The sequence below is a fragment of the Periplaneta americana genome, chromosome 5, assembly GCF_040183065.1.
Source record: "Periplaneta americana isolate PAMFEO1 chromosome 5, P.americana_PAMFEO1_priV1, whole genome shotgun sequence".
In the NCBI taxonomy this organism is placed as follows: domain Eukaryota; kingdom Metazoa; phylum Arthropoda; class Insecta; order Blattodea; family Blattidae; genus Periplaneta; species Periplaneta americana.
In genome coordinates, this window is record NC_091121.1 from 154,540,312 (window position 1) to 154,556,545 (window position 16,234).

General features: G+C 36.0%; 1 long non-coding RNA gene across 1 annotated transcript in view; it reads right to left on the bottom strand.

Annotated features, from left to right (window-relative positions):
• The window catches only part of LOC138700222 (uncharacterized), a 101,252-nt gene extending 85,621 nt beyond the window's left edge, over positions 1–15,631 (bottom strand). The window contains exon 1 of the long non-coding RNA XR_011332307.1: positions 15,351–15,631. This is a non-coding gene — a long non-coding RNA (uncharacterized lncRNA). The remainder of the gene's footprint in view (positions 1–15,350) is intronic.
• Positions 15,632–16,234: the final 603 nt, after the last annotated feature.

Below are 16,234 nucleotides of genomic sequence, written 5' to 3' on the forward strand. Positions count from 1 at the left end.
ATATAATACCTCTTTCGATTGTCTCTTTCCTTTCCGCTGTAAAGCGCTCAGGCTCTCCTGAGCTCTAAAACGCGCACTTGCACCTATGGGCATCAACTGACATGACACTCATATACAATAATCTAATAAAAATGTTTTTGTTCTTCCTCCCCATTCATTAATAAAATTGACAAGCTGTTGTCATTAAACGTAAAGGTATTTTATATAAACATTAAATGCTGTATTCGAGGATAAAGAACAGAGTTATTCACTATGAAAGATCACAAATTTTGAATATGACTTTTAAAATCGTTATACTGTATAGTGTACATAGCCTAATGAAGTTCATAACCATATACTGTACTATAGGTCCAATTCCGAAAGGAGCCATTTGGTATAGATAAACGCATCTCTATGGATCGAGCGTCACCATATAATTTCCTGTGTCAAGACCATGACCATGATCCCGGTCTACCACACACGAATGGAAATATGAGAAGCAATTCGGACGCCGCTGCACGCATGAAACAGTCACGAAGAATCACAACAAGCGCGATTCACACGTGAGCGCAAAAGTGTATTGAAACAAACAGTGATAATTTGAAAAAACGACAGTAACCAACGGCTTCGACTTCAGAAACACTAGATAGAACGTTGTAAACATAAAATGTGAAGTTTCTGACCATCAGTCTCTAAATTTAGCGCAATGGACGCGTAGCTATTTTTTCTAAGACTCAAGCAGGCATAGTTGCGTAACTATTCGGAATTGGACCTATGTTCATATCAAGTGTTAAACTCAAAGAGATCTCGAATATCATATTCTAAAGTTATGTTATGACATTTCTTCGTGAATCATTCATTGCCCATAATAAAATAACAGGTCTTAGGTTATTTGAAAATGTTTCGATTGTCAACACTTAAAAAAAGTCACGAAGTTTTGTGATTAACTTATACATTGATTTTTTTATTTGATAACTTAACGACGCTGTATCAATTGCTAGGTTATTTAGTACCGATATAATTGTTGATAGTAAGATAGTATTTGGATATATGAGGCCGAGATCCAGTTTATTTCAAATAGAGGAATTGCAGGCGATCATCCTGCATTCATGTATAAAATTACTTGTAAAATTTATCATATGATTCTATTTATCTTTATACAACCGCCATAAAGTTATATTCCGTATAAACCAAAGAATAATACGTAGCGAACTGCAGGCGATCATCCTACATTCATGCAGAAAATTACTTGTAAAATTTATCATCTTGCATTCATGCAGAAAATTACTTTTAGAATCATACGATTTTATTGATCTTTATAACCGTCATAAAGTTGCATTCCATAATGTATAAACCAATGAATAATACGTAGCGTTTTTTTACGTTTAGATGGCTATAAATACACAGCAATGATCGATAGATTCAACTACTGTTCGATTTCGTTAACAGTTCAGCGAACAACTTGTCTAGGAATCTATGTAGGCCTACGTATTTCTCTGCTAACACGAGATGTGATTGATTAGACCCGCAAGCAGGAAATAATAGAGGGCTTTGTCAAGATCCGCTATCACAACGGCGGCAGAGCAACACAAACAATAAACTCCAATACTATCCTTTTGAAAATCCACTAAAGTCCCTCCGAGAATCTTACAGTGAAGATTAGTGTCTGATGCCCTTCTCACGTGGTAATTTTTCCTTTCAAAAGTGCAGGATATAAATATGTATGTTCTGTGTATTTACTCTCAAAATTGCTACATTATACACCATCTACCAAAAAGTAATTGGGCATTGTTTTTGCCTCCTTAGAACCTCATGGTACCATCTCTTGTTGCTATAACAGCAGCCACCCTGTCAGGCATGCTCTCCACTAGTTTGTGTAGGATATCCACTGGAATGCGTCGCCATTCCTCTTGCAACATGGCACTCAGTTGGACAATGGAAGCTGGCCCCATGTTTCGGCGGCTACTATGCAGTGGTATGCAGACAATAATGTTCACCGGTTGGACTGGCCTGCACAGAGTCCTGATCTCAATCCCATTGAGCACCTTTGGGACGAATTGGACCGGCGATTGAGGTCTCGGGAGATGCGGCCAACTTCCACTGTTCAACTGAGTGCCATGTTATAAGAGGAATGGCGACGCATTCCAGTGGATATCCAACAAAAACTAGTGGATAGCATGCCTGACAGGGTGGCTGCTGTTATAGCAACAAGAGGTGGTACCACGAGGTTCTAAAGACGCAAAAACAGTGCCCAATTACTTTTTGGTAGATAGTGTATATATTCGCGCGCTCTAGTTCCAGCTCTAAGTAAAGTAATGAAATAGAATGATGGCGAAACTTTGACAGCGTTACAAACATAACATGCTCATTAGGTGATAAGTAATTCATTCTTAATGAGTGTTAAGAAAACAGAATTTATGCCGATACCAAAGATGAGTTTTCTATAGCACACGACACTGAAGGTTTTTTTAAGAAAAAAAAAGTGGAAAAATTGTGTAATTTTCAGAAGGAAGGTGATTTGGAATGTGAATAATTCGTATAGGACGTCATTTGACTTAAAAACATATTAGAAAATAGGTAAAAATTGGAAAGAATTGATCGGTGTGATTAAAGTGATTATTTAACACGTGAAATAAAGAGGTAGAACACTTCAAAATATAACGCGAAACGCACAGTTCACTTCACTTAGTACATGTAAGGCATACAAAAATCCTAAACTAACCTAATCTAACCTGTCCCAAATTCGTATATGCAAGACATACCAAAACCCTAACCTAGCCTGTCATAGATTCTTTTATACAAGACATACGAAACGTCTAAACTAACCCAACATAACCTAATTTAACCTGTGACAGATTCTCGCACAGAAGAACTTAGAAAAATTCAAGTTGGAAGTTTCAGCGTCGCGTGCTATAGAAAGCCCCAAAGATTTTCAGAATCAACAACTCATGCAATTTAAAATTTAACTTAAGATTTTGTTTAATATCCTACAAAAAATTACGTTTAATTTTTAAAGCTGTGGACGACAATTCTGTGCGCCGTGGTCTAATGGTTACTGTTCTTGCCACTTGAACCAACATTCGTGGGTTCGAACACTGATAACAGCGATAGAAATCCTCAGTGTGACTTTCTTCAAGAAGGAATAAAATGTATAATTCCTTGTCCAGATTTAAACGACGCACCTTAAAACAAAATTGCCAGTCATTTTCTTACTCCAGTTTTCTACTTCGACTGAAGACGAGACGTCTGATCCTGTGAGATCTGCGATAATCTTCAATGATCGAATAGAACAGGCTATTAGAACCGTTGTGACGAAGATCTTTTAAAAATTGAGCAGAATTTATCCGACGTTAAAGACTAAGGGCCATATTCATAGACATTCTTAGCGCGGGTTTCCGGTGGATGATCAGCGAACTAACGTTTTTTGTATTCATAAACCAGTGTTAGCGATATGATATGATATGAATCTTGTACAAGTAACCAGTTGATAGCCGGGGCTAGTTTAGCACGCTCGTAGCGCGGGCTAGCGAAATGTCTATGAATAGCACCCATAGGCACTACGGATTATGAAGTGATGAAGACAATCTACATCACAATCATGCAATGTGCATTACTATGAACAGTTATTATACTATAAACAATTCAAAACCGTCGCACTGAAGTAGTCTAATGCGGAAAAAAAAGGTTTGCTTAATAATAAATAGATATATAAAACAAACATTTTTTATCGTCAATATTCAAACAATAACTTACTTACTTACTTACTGGCTTTTAAGGAACCCGGAGGTTCATTGCCGCCCTCACATAAGCCCGCCATTGGTCCCTATCCTGAGCAAGATTAACCCATTCTCTATCATCATATCCCACCTCCCTCAAATCCATTTTAATATTATCTTCCCAAACAATAACACTTTGTAAAATCAGAAACAGAACAATGTGACATGTGCACGTAAAGTTCAATCCTTAATTTCAAAACAAACACGAAAACTAACAGTTATATACCAGTATGAAGTTCTGACAACTCTGTGAAATATAGTCACATGATGTTCACTTTGATATTGACTTAATATCTGATGAAATGTAGCGAATATCATTTATATTCGTTCTAACCCTCATGGTGACTAGCGCGCTGGAGTTATAAGCTAGGGACTCGGGTTCAAAATCCGATCGATCCATCCTGAATTTATGACGTGTTGGGTAAGCCTATGGTCCAGGCAACAGAAGGTTTTCTCTGGATAGTCAGATTTATCTATGACATCCCAACAATATCACCATCACCATGTCGTCATCATCATCATCATCATCATCATCATCATCATCGGAGGAGGAGGACTGACTTTTATTCATAGCTTATTTCATTCCACGTAAAGATTTCTCTATGACATCCCAACAATTCATCACCATCACCATCATCATCATCATCATCATCATCATCATCGGAGGACTGGCTTTTATTCATAGCTTATTTCATTCCACGTAAAGATTTCTCTATGACATCCCAACAATTCATCACCATCACCATATTACCACCACTATCATCATCATCATCATCATCATCATCATGAAAGGACTGACTTTTACTCATAGCTTATTTCATTCCACGTAAAGATTCCTCTATGACATTCCAACAATTCATCACCATCACCATATTACCACCACCACCACCATCACCATCATCGTTATGGGAGGATTGACTTTTATTCATAGCTTATTTCATTCCACGTAAAGATTAATTTTTGGTCCTACATAATATATCTGGTATGGTAACAATGATCATTAGCAGAGAAAAATTCGTTCCGGCACCGGGGATCGAACCCGGGTCCTTTGTTCTACGTACCAAGTGCTCTAACCACAGAGCAATACACAGTTCAATACACAGTTCAGGATCGAATCCCTCTCCTCTAGTGTTTTTCCCTCTGTGGCCTGACTCCAAGTTCAACATATATGTTTACATATATTAAGTCAACTGCCATTATACAAGGAGCGCACTCAATTGAGTGACATGGTGGCCGGGATTCCACATGGGCGGAGAATCTACGTAAAGATTAATTTTTGGTCCTACAGAATATATTTGTTATGGTAACAATGATTATATGTCGAACTTGGAGTCAGGCCACAAAGGGAAAAACACTAGAGGAGAGGGATTCGATCCGGTGCTGTGGATTGAACTTCGGCGTAGCTCAGTTGTTGGTACGTAGAACTAAGGACCCAGGTTCGATCCCCGGCGCCGGAACGAATTTTTCTCCTCTAATAATCATTGTTTCATTCCGTTCATTAGCCACGCTTAGGCCTACATCTTACAGCAAATTATATTAACTTATCCTAAATCCATTGCTCTAATTTCCGTATAGATACTGTACGCACTTACAAGGAGTTCTCAAATCCCTATCACTTTCATAAAGAAAAAAACTATGAAACTCTGTCATTTGGTTTCAATATTAAATAGGCAACACGTTTGACAGTTCTATCCTGTCAAGTATTGTACCTAAGTTAGGTGATGACCCGAAGTTAGAATGGCTTTATGTCCTGAACAATGCATTCCTCCTTAAGTGTTTCCGTTGCTAATACATATTAATATGACTTAATATTTTATTGCTTTCTGCATCGAGTTAGCGCTTCTTTAATTAACCGTGAAAAAAGTTTGGGTTTGTAATCATCCAAATTGCGCTTAAGAATGTCCTCCTGCTCCAGATTGGATGGCTAGGAAAGAATGATATCTACGCAGGCGCAAATTTAAATTTACCGCTGAAAAGTTAGAGGAGCATATGACGCATATTTCCGCTTCGTAATTTCTAGAAACAAGCCACTAACGAAGTATGCGATTGCTTTGTTTTTTACTTAATTCCACTGTTACTGTATATAGTTCGACAGTACTCTGATTACCTGGCCGAAAATTATTCATGAAGAATCAAAATTGCCATCACAAAATTTGGGCCGCAATTTCACTCACTTCAGACAGAACAATCAACGCATGAAAAGCCTTTTACGTAGAATTAGTCAGGAAATTTAATTCATCTAGCTCCAACACAAGGCGACCGATATTTATGTCCAACGTTTTATTTGTTTATCACAAGTAAATGAACTAACATGACAAAATCAAAGTAGCATGAACTAATAGTCCAGTCATTAGGATTGCTTAAAATTCCACCAATATTAAAATTCGATGTCAACACCAGCATTTGCTGCACATTTTTCCAGACGTGGCTGAACGTTCTGTACTGCTCTCACAAGCATTTCATTTGGCACCCGGCCACACTCCTCTCGTATGACCATAGAATGTGTCGCAAAAGGTTGGGTTCCTCTTGAATCCATGCTAGTAGAGACTCCGCAAATTCCATTCTGATATCACAGTCCTCACATGACAGAGCTTGCACAAAGTGTGGCTTCCATGGCCACCAATTCATTTCCTTTAGCAACCGCTGCACAGACCCATAAGATACACCAGATTCCCGTTGGTACTGCCGAATGGATTTCTTAGGACTTCTCTGGAAGACCTCAGTAGTGGCCGCTTTGGCCTCTTCTTTGATCACTGTTTTTGGTCGGCCAGCACCCTTCTGTTGCGTAACTGAGCCAGAGAGAATCAAGTTGGCGTGAAGTCTCTTGATGGTCTTGTAGTCCAGCGTCGCATTTCTTCCTTTCACCATTCTCCACCATCTCTACACCATAACTGGGGACTGCCACACCTCCATTCGTGCAGCAATTCGTGTTCCATCGTACACAATCTTGTGGCCATGGTTAATGTTTTAAGATTTACACTACATTTATGTTTCGAACCGTACTGAGAGCACAAAGTAAAATAAAATGAGAGCTTTTTTTGTGCTTTTAATGGTATGGAACACGGTACACTTTAGCGGTGGAAAGTGTCACTTGGTTTCGCTACTACAGTGTAATAAAAAAACTGGACATAAATATGGGTCATTCTGTATATTCGTTTTTTAAGACTACATTGAAAAATGTGCAGCTGGATACTACGGTGTTTCTGAATGATTTGTCAGCATTATCAAGAAGCGGCAAATATGTGACAAGGCAGGAAATCCATTCTAAATAACTGCACAAGAAATGAGATTTCCAGATTAGAACATGTTAAAAGTATGGCTTATTATTATATAAAAAAACATTAGAAGTGACATGCATCGATGAAGGATAACTGATTTACAAAATTTTAACTACACCTATATGACACAAAGTTTTAACCACACCTTTGATGCTATGTCTTAGACAATCGTAAGTCTGTAAAAGTGGGGAAGGAAAACTTTGTGTGTAAAACCAGCCTTCTCCTCTATCCACCTCCTCCCACTTCTGAAGTACAGTGAAGTCTCTCCTTCGGACACCCCCAAGATACGGACACTCTTCACATACGGACAGATTTTATGTCCCAACTGAAATAATATATAATAATGATAAATTTAACTCTCGTTTACGGACACACTCAGGCACGGTCACGGACAGCTGTTTCACAGTCCTAAAGCTTGCTTTATCTCCTGACTGCGGACAGAACTTGGATTTCAAGAACTAATGTGTTACAAAAATGGAAAATTTAGTTTTGAGAACTGTACGGACATTCTTTAAACATGAAAGAAGACAATAAAGGTCTTGTAGACTACCACTAGCCCACCCGGCTACCCCTTGTTAGCTGGAAGCGGGTGAATAAAGAAAATCATAAAATCTAACCTGTCTGATGGGTCCAAAGTTTCCGTGATCGTGAAATTGTATTCGACACATGATAGGGTTAATGGGATTATTCTCTTCACTTGACTCAGTTGTACTGTTTCGAGAGACATGGCACTTGAACGTAAAGGTTAATTTGAAAACTGTAAATTACAGTACTGCATAATTGTAGACCTAGAATAAAATTACAAGGCACAGAACTGTATTTTCCTTTTTCGGTCTTATTACTGTATAGTTCAAAGTTGCAAAGAATTTACTGTAGTACAGTAGACTGTATTTAGAATTAAACTACAGTAGTACATTTCATTTAAAGCGTGAAAGGATACGTAATGCATATTATAAATTTACTGCTAAATTGGGGAGCCTCCCTCCCAATAAAGGATACCTCCCGTCCCTTCGTTGTCCGTAAATGAGAGATTTCACTGTATTAGAAAAGCAACTCGGGCTCACTTATAATTTAATTATGAGTGCAATTCGGATATTTTGCAGGTACGAATTCCTATTTCCAGCGAAACTCGAACTCCTACAGCACTAGCGCTATATCTGATGATTATTATGACACAATGACGAATTACTGTAAATAATAGACTAACAATAAGGAGACCGAGGACCAACATTATCTTTACGTAGGCCTACCGTAATTTTCACTTGATCTTGTCAAGTTTCGATATCGGATCGACCACCGGCGTAGCTCGACTGAGGCGTTTACCTGTTGATCTGAAGTTGTGCTGGTGCGTGGGATCGATTCCCGCTTGGGCTGGTTACTTGGTTGGGTTTTTTACGATGTTTTTCCAAACCGTAAGGCGTATGTATGGCTAATTCTCGTCCTCATCTCGCCAGATAACCATCTCCCTATCATCAATCCCATCGATGCTAAATAACCTAGTAGTTGATACAGTGTCGCTAAATAAAAGACAAATAGGTATCGGGTCTCCAGAGTCAAAAACAGACACACTAGGTTCTCAGCTAACTGAACAATTGTTTACCATTATGTTACACATTTTTAAATGGGAAACAAAATGATAACGTACTAGGATTTGGGAAGAAGTGAAGTCCCATCATTTTGAGAAAGGCTTCTATATTTTTACAGGGAGTCGGAAGGTTAAACTATATTTCATTATAACTGTCATATCGCAAGTCCAGTTAACTTCTCAAACTCTGGAAGTTCCAAATGCGGAATTTAAGACCTCAGTGCAAAAACCGGTAAAGTCCAATTTTTTAAAAAATCGACATTTAATATCCACTGCATAGATAAATATATGCTGCACACTTTTGTACAAAAATCTGTCAAGTCTGACTTTTAGTAACGTCTCTACAGTTGAAAATAACTTGACTGTTTCACTGATTTGCGTCAAAAAACAGACAATCTTCGCGCTAAATAGAAGGTAGGCCAATATTATTTCCCTACAGTCCTACATTTCAATACCAATTTTAACTACAGCTTTGGTCCCCCAAGACAGATACTAGTAGCGTGTTTAACTGGTGATCCGCTTGGTGTTTTCCGAGGTTTTCCGCAACCGTAAGTTAAATGTCAGATAATCTGTAATGAATCCTCGGCCTCATCTCGCCAAATACCATCTCGCTATCACCAATTTCATCGACGCTAAATAATCCAGTAGGACATACGGCGTCAACCAAGTTAAAAAAAAAAACTTTTACAATATTTCTACTCTTATTGGCTGCGCTGAACACTTTAAGCTTTAAAACATAGTACAACAATAAATGTTAGAAAATATAATATAATATGCGTAATATACAGGAATTTCATTTCAAAACTTCTCAGTATAAATGACTAATTATTTAAAGTGAATTCAATTTAAACAAAAACATGTCAATTTAGATAGAGGGGGAAGTCTGAAACCAGGCTTAATTGCATTTTAGATTTCACCCCTCCTCCCACCCCAAGCCACCTCCACTTTGAAATTTCTAATGGCACTCTTATATTTTTATACCTAAATACTGTATGAAAGAGCATTCAACTGTTTATAAACCTCATTCGTTTTCCCATCTTTGGTTTTCTATTGTCGCCCGGCAACCTGGATTGTTGTTATTGTTGATTAGAGCTGAAGAGAATAAAGCTACAAAACTTACTGAGCATTTAATGTAATAAAAAATACGTTGCAACCGCCAAATTACTCTTCAAGGAACGACCACTCATATAAATTGAGGGAAAGAAGACAGAGGACGGACACTGGAAAGTTTTCTTTTCTCAATCGTACTATCAGGGACTGGAATGCTTTACCTGCAGACTTACTAAAGGCTTTACCAACAACCAAAAAGTATTTAAAAATAGGCTTAAGGACTTTACTAATAGACGGTAATTATACACAGTATGTAAAGGATGTAAATGATATTTTGTTATTGAAGTGTTGTATCAGTGAAGAATTATGTTGTGTCAGTGAAGTGTGTTGTGTCAGTGAAACGTGTTCCTGTCAGGGAAGCTTTATAGTTTATAGTGGCAGTGAAATGTTTTTGAAGTGTTAGTGAAATCAGGATAGAATCAGTGAAATGTGTCGTAGTTCCAGTGCAGTGATTGAGTTGACAGCGAAATGACTGTAATGTGGAAAGGTACTTGTGCAGATATGAACATATCATACTCGTGGGTTTTAGTTCGAACTTAGATTTAAGATACAAATTAGATTTATTTTATATATTATTTTAAGTGATCGTGCTTCATTTAATTTAGGATTATTATTATTATTATTATTATTATTATTATTATTATTATTATTGTTAGTATTAATTATTGGTATTATTAACTGTATTTTTAATTAATAAGTTTATTATTGTCATTATTGAGTGTAATTAGTTACCACTGCCACCGGATAAATACCCATTGCAGTGTGAATACATACACACACACACACACACACACACATACATACATACATACATACATACATACATACATACATACATACATACATACATACATACATACATACATAGTTGTGTTTGTGTATTAAATTAAATTGAAATGGTGTATAATCTTCAAGAGAGAACACAAATCATCCTCATTGATTAAATTTAGGAAATCACACAAAATAAGCTGTTTTCATCCTACAATCAACCGATAATAACAAAAATACAGGTTGCCAGGCGACGATAGAAAACAAAAGATACTAAAACAATTTAATGCTGTTTCATATTTAAGTATATAGGGATGCTATTTGAAATTTCAAAGTGGGGGTGGTTGGGGGTGGGGGTGAAATCTAAAATGCAATTAAGTCTGGTTTCAGACTTCCCCCTGAATATCTAAATTGACGTGTTTTTTGTTTAAATTGAATTCAATTTAAATAATTAGTTATTTAGATTGGGAAGTTTTGAAATGAAAGCCCTGTATATATACATTGATTAACCCCTCAACGGAAACTCATCTGAGACTGAAGTTTCGTAGATTTGTTTTCAAACAAGAAATAAATGAAGTTCTAACATGACAAAGAAATCTGTTCTCTTTTCGGGACAAAAACAATCAAGTCCATTTTAAAAATCTATGAACGAAAGATAACTAACAAGAATAAAAAGAAATTACTAATTTCTTAAATTATCGTCTAAAAAATGGTTTTGAAATTAATGCACTTTCAATTTTTGTGGAATGTTTTTTTTTTTTTTTATCTTCTGTAAAATTTTCATTTCTGGACTTGATCGGTTTTTGCATTGAGGTATTGAATTTCCACCTGCTGCTGTCATCGGAGTCCACCGCTTACTTCGCTAAGATACCCAGGAGTAACGACTGGTTTTTTATGAGTTCTCCTGCGAAAGCCACACGAGCAGAGTGCGGTCACCGTGCAAAATGAACTGAAGCTCACGGGTGTACACGCTTCATCACCTCCGTTAATAGCTTCACTGTTCAAAGAGAACAGCACGAATCGACTTTTAGCTAATCGCGTGGTTCATTCGAGTCCGGAGGTCAGGGATGTCCTTACTGCTTCCTTAACCATGAGTCAGCAGGTCAGGGATGCCCTTGCAGTGTCTATGGAATCGATTCAACTGCGAGACCCGCTACAAGCATGCGGGCTTATCTCACATCTAGACCACTCGCCGCTAACAGTGAGGTGCCTGCAAATATTTTGATTATTTCGAAGATTAGTTACTTTGTGAAAGGGTCGAGCTCACTTGGGAAGTGAACATATTCGACATTAATAAAATCGTGAACGAACAGCGGTAATAAGCACACAGAAAGCGGTACAGTTTGAACGTAATACACGTCAAACATCCATCGCTTCGAAATCCAACGTCGCAAATTTCTAGCGCAATAATTAATAATAGATCCCTATTAGAAACAACAACAACCAAATTTCTTGGCTTAAAAATCGATAATGTGTTAAATTGGAAAAATCATATTAAATAAATTACCCCCAAACTAAATTCAGCTTGTTTTCCTATTAGATCTATGCAAAAGATAGTAAATATTAATACCTTAAAAACAATACACTTTGCATACTTCCACTCGGTAATGAGTTTTGGAATAATATTCTGGAGAAATTCCACAGATAATAACAATATATTTCTATTACAAAAAAGAGTAATTAGAATAATAGTAGGTGCCAAATCTAGGGAATCGTGTAGGACTATTTTCAAAAAACTACAAATAATGCCCATGGCTTGTCAGTATATCTTTTCATTAATAATCTTCCTCGTATGTAATCATGAAAACTTTCTAACTAATTCAACAGTTCATAGCATAAATACACGTCAAAAAATGACTATCATACTCCATCGGCAAGTCTATCGTGCTATCAAAAAGGAGTGCGTTATATGGCAGTAAAAATTTTTAATAGCCTCCCTATCGATATAAAAAATGAAACTCAAAACATAAAATTATTTAAGGCCAAATTAAAGAAGTACCTAATTTCTCACGCCTTCTATTCTGTAGGTGAATTCATGACATTCAATAACACTTCATGAAATTGATACTAAAACTATGTGTTGTACTAGTAGACTATATTGTAAATCTCGTCTGTACTGTGTATATTTCATCTAGACTGTGACTATAAATTAATTTTTTATAATAGTATTAAGTTTTTTGACTTGTTCCATATTCTAGCTGTAAGCATGTATGAATACCATGGAATGTTAATAAATACAATACAATATAAAGGACCAAATAAAGTATACAATGCGTACGTCAAACAGTTCTAAAACAATGATCAGAATAATTAATTTACAGATATTCGATAAAAAATGTACGATATGTAAATTTAACTGTTTTTGGTGTAAAAACTAACACTGTAGAAAAAATTGAAATAACACGTTTAAATAATGACTGAAGCCAGTGTTCTGGAAATAATAACCAAATACAGAGAGCCGGAAGGGGAAATACTGGCAGAACGAGCCCGACCGATTTTTTAAACTTCAAATTCCAATGAGAATGGAAATGACCTTACGGATCATTCCTGTGAATGGTGGTGTCAATTTCAGTTTCGAATTGTAGTCAGTGTCAATGGCAAGAAATAAAAACATCTCATTATTTGTAACAAGTAAATCAACTTCGTAAATTAAACGATCATCCAATAGCTTTACTTTTATGATGTAAGCCTACTCTGACGTCAAAACATTAACACTGTTTAAAAAATAGAGAAACCACACATAGTGTAATATGTAAGGTAAACCAAAAAGGAATAAATAATTGGTGACCATTTGTTCTTCTAATAGTTTAACTGTCCTATTCTAAATGAATCTCAAGTTAAATATCTCGGAATAATAATCGAACAACATTTACGTTGGGATAAACACGTTCTTTTTCTGTGCAATGGATTAAGAAAAATTATTCACTATTTTGTCATCCTATGAAATTACTTGACTGTCCATACTTTACGACTGATTTATCTCGCATTAGTAGGCCTGCAAGCTACTGTATATTGCAATACGGCATTATAGGATGGGGTAGTGCTTATAGTACCTCCCTCATGCCAATAACACTGCTACAGAAAAGAATAATAAAAATATGCCTTGATAAACCTCTTGATTATCCTTCAGAGCTCTGTATTCAGAATTTAAAGTCTTTGACTTCCATTAAATTTATAACAATGTATTACTGAATTTCGTACATAAAAGCCGAAACATATTTAATTTATATTCACATAAATATAAAACCAAAAGATCAGACAACATATGCTTGACAGTTCCTAAATGTACTACAACTGTAGCATATAATCACAGTAGCAACTTCGGTCCAAGGCTTTATAACATGATAAGAGATAAATTCCCAAACATACAATTTGCTAATGCTCCTTATTTCAAAAAAATATATTAAAAAATTGCTGTTAACAGAGAAAATTTAAAGTTCAATTATTGTGATATGTTTTTTCTTCCTCTTTTTTACTTTTTACTCTGTTATTCAATAAAATGTCTTAACATTAACTTATGTGGAATGCCCCCTGAGCACGAGTATGTAACTTACTCTTTCTGGGGATGCTAGAGAGTTCTTATATAAAAAAAAACAATATGTATCTTTTTTCTGGCAATAAAGTATTATTATTATTATTATTATTATCATTATCATTATCATTATTATCATTATCATTATTATTATCATTATTATTAGTATTATTATTATTATTATTATTATTATTATTATTATTATTATTATTATTATTATTATAGATCTTGTGGCACAGCGGACAAACGTAAAAAATTGTCTATAGCAATAACTAAGTTAGAGATTCTGGGCCTACCACTTGTCGATTCCTTTGAAATTATTGAAAACGTTAAAAAATCTAGAATCTGTCAGTGTGGATATGGATACGTCAGGTAAAGGCAAACTGGACGAAGTCATTAGTGGATATCCTAGTTATGAACTTCGGAATTCCGTAAAAATACTAATTTGTGGCGATAATGTTGAAGATAATCTATAGAATTTCCTCACTAGGCCTATGTCTCAAATTCCATAATTTAAATTTCATCTGTCACTTCTTGTAACGTAGGAGGATTATTTTTACGTACATAAACACTTTGACAAACACATGAACTTAACTGCTAAAAAAGACAAAAAAAAAATCTACATATTTTCTTATATATAATGTAGATACTACATGTGAGGCCACTAGCTCACTTTATTGGTGAATATAATCAATCGTAACCCATCGCTACATATAAATTTTAACATGGTCACAAAAGATAAAATAGAAAGCCAAATCTATTTTGGTTTGTTGTCCAGAAAACCGCTTTCGCTAAACCCGATTATGTTAAATTTAAGTTAGGCCTACGTTAACATAAAAAATCAAGTTATGCACACTATTAATTCCTTCAGAATCCCACCGATTATTTGGAGTATTTTAAATAATTCTACGGAAAATTATGTAGCTAACCGAAAAACCATTTAAAGATGCAAAAACGCCTTATATTCTGTATACAAAAATAGCGCTGTGAATTAATCAAACTCGGCCACCGCAATAATTTATCAGTCGTGACAACGTGATCGATAGCAAGAATAAGAAGCAAAGTATCACATATTTGAGCCATGACAGTCAGGTCCTGCACTGCAGCGTCAAGCAAGACATTACCGCAACTTTTTGTCAATAACCAAAATGATGCGCTTTGCGTATATCGTAACCCTAGCTCAGCTGTTTCTTCTACCTGTGTGATTCCACATACGAAATAAACATAAGAGACACCACAACACTGACATAACATAATTCACAACTGACATTTTTTATAAATCACTACAATAATTTGAATTTGAGATCAGATCTGAAGCTCACTTTGTACTTCCCGCAATCACAAGATTCCCTCCTCTTCACCGTTCACACAGCTTCTCTATTGACGTAGTGGACTGCCTTCCAGCTGATACTGGTTGCAACCAGGTCTACTGTACAACTTAGTTGTACTGACAGCCGCTTGAGGACACTCGAACAGTGCTGCCAACACTGTGACAACTTTAGCTCTAGACACTTCATTAAAACTGACTGTGTGAGAGACAGGTTTTAATGCATTTCGTACGTAGGCGAGATATTATGGATCTGAAATATCTTTTCATGTCAGAAAAACCGACATGGCACTGATTGGACTTACTTCATTACCGTAAACTCCAGGAGGTGGGGAAAAGCAGGAAATTATTACTCGTATTTCGCGAACAAAATATACGACAGTACCGTCTTTGCAAATGGATTGAAGTGGCAGGATCTGGACGAAGGATTAATCATATTGTCGCCTTCCAATTACATAAATCGACCTGCACACTTCGGTCATAAACGACGTAAGAGCAGGTAATGTCGTTGTGTTGTCAGTTTCTGAGAGATTTAATAAAGATAATGCATCACTAACTCAGTCCACACAAATAATAATTTCAGAACTTCAACAACTGATTTGCCTGGCCCGCAGTAATCAAACTACAGTATTTACGTAACCTATCGGTAATTCAGTAGCGTTCAACGAACTCTCTAATGATAATTAGAGTTTAATGAATGCACGCATGAAAAATGCAAACATAAACATTACAAAAGCATACACTGACACACTATACAGTATACACAATACATACATAAGCACATACAAAATAAAATGCATTTACAGACGCACTATACACAAATACTAATGTATACAGTATACAGGCACATATCAAACATAAGTGAATACAAACACCAAA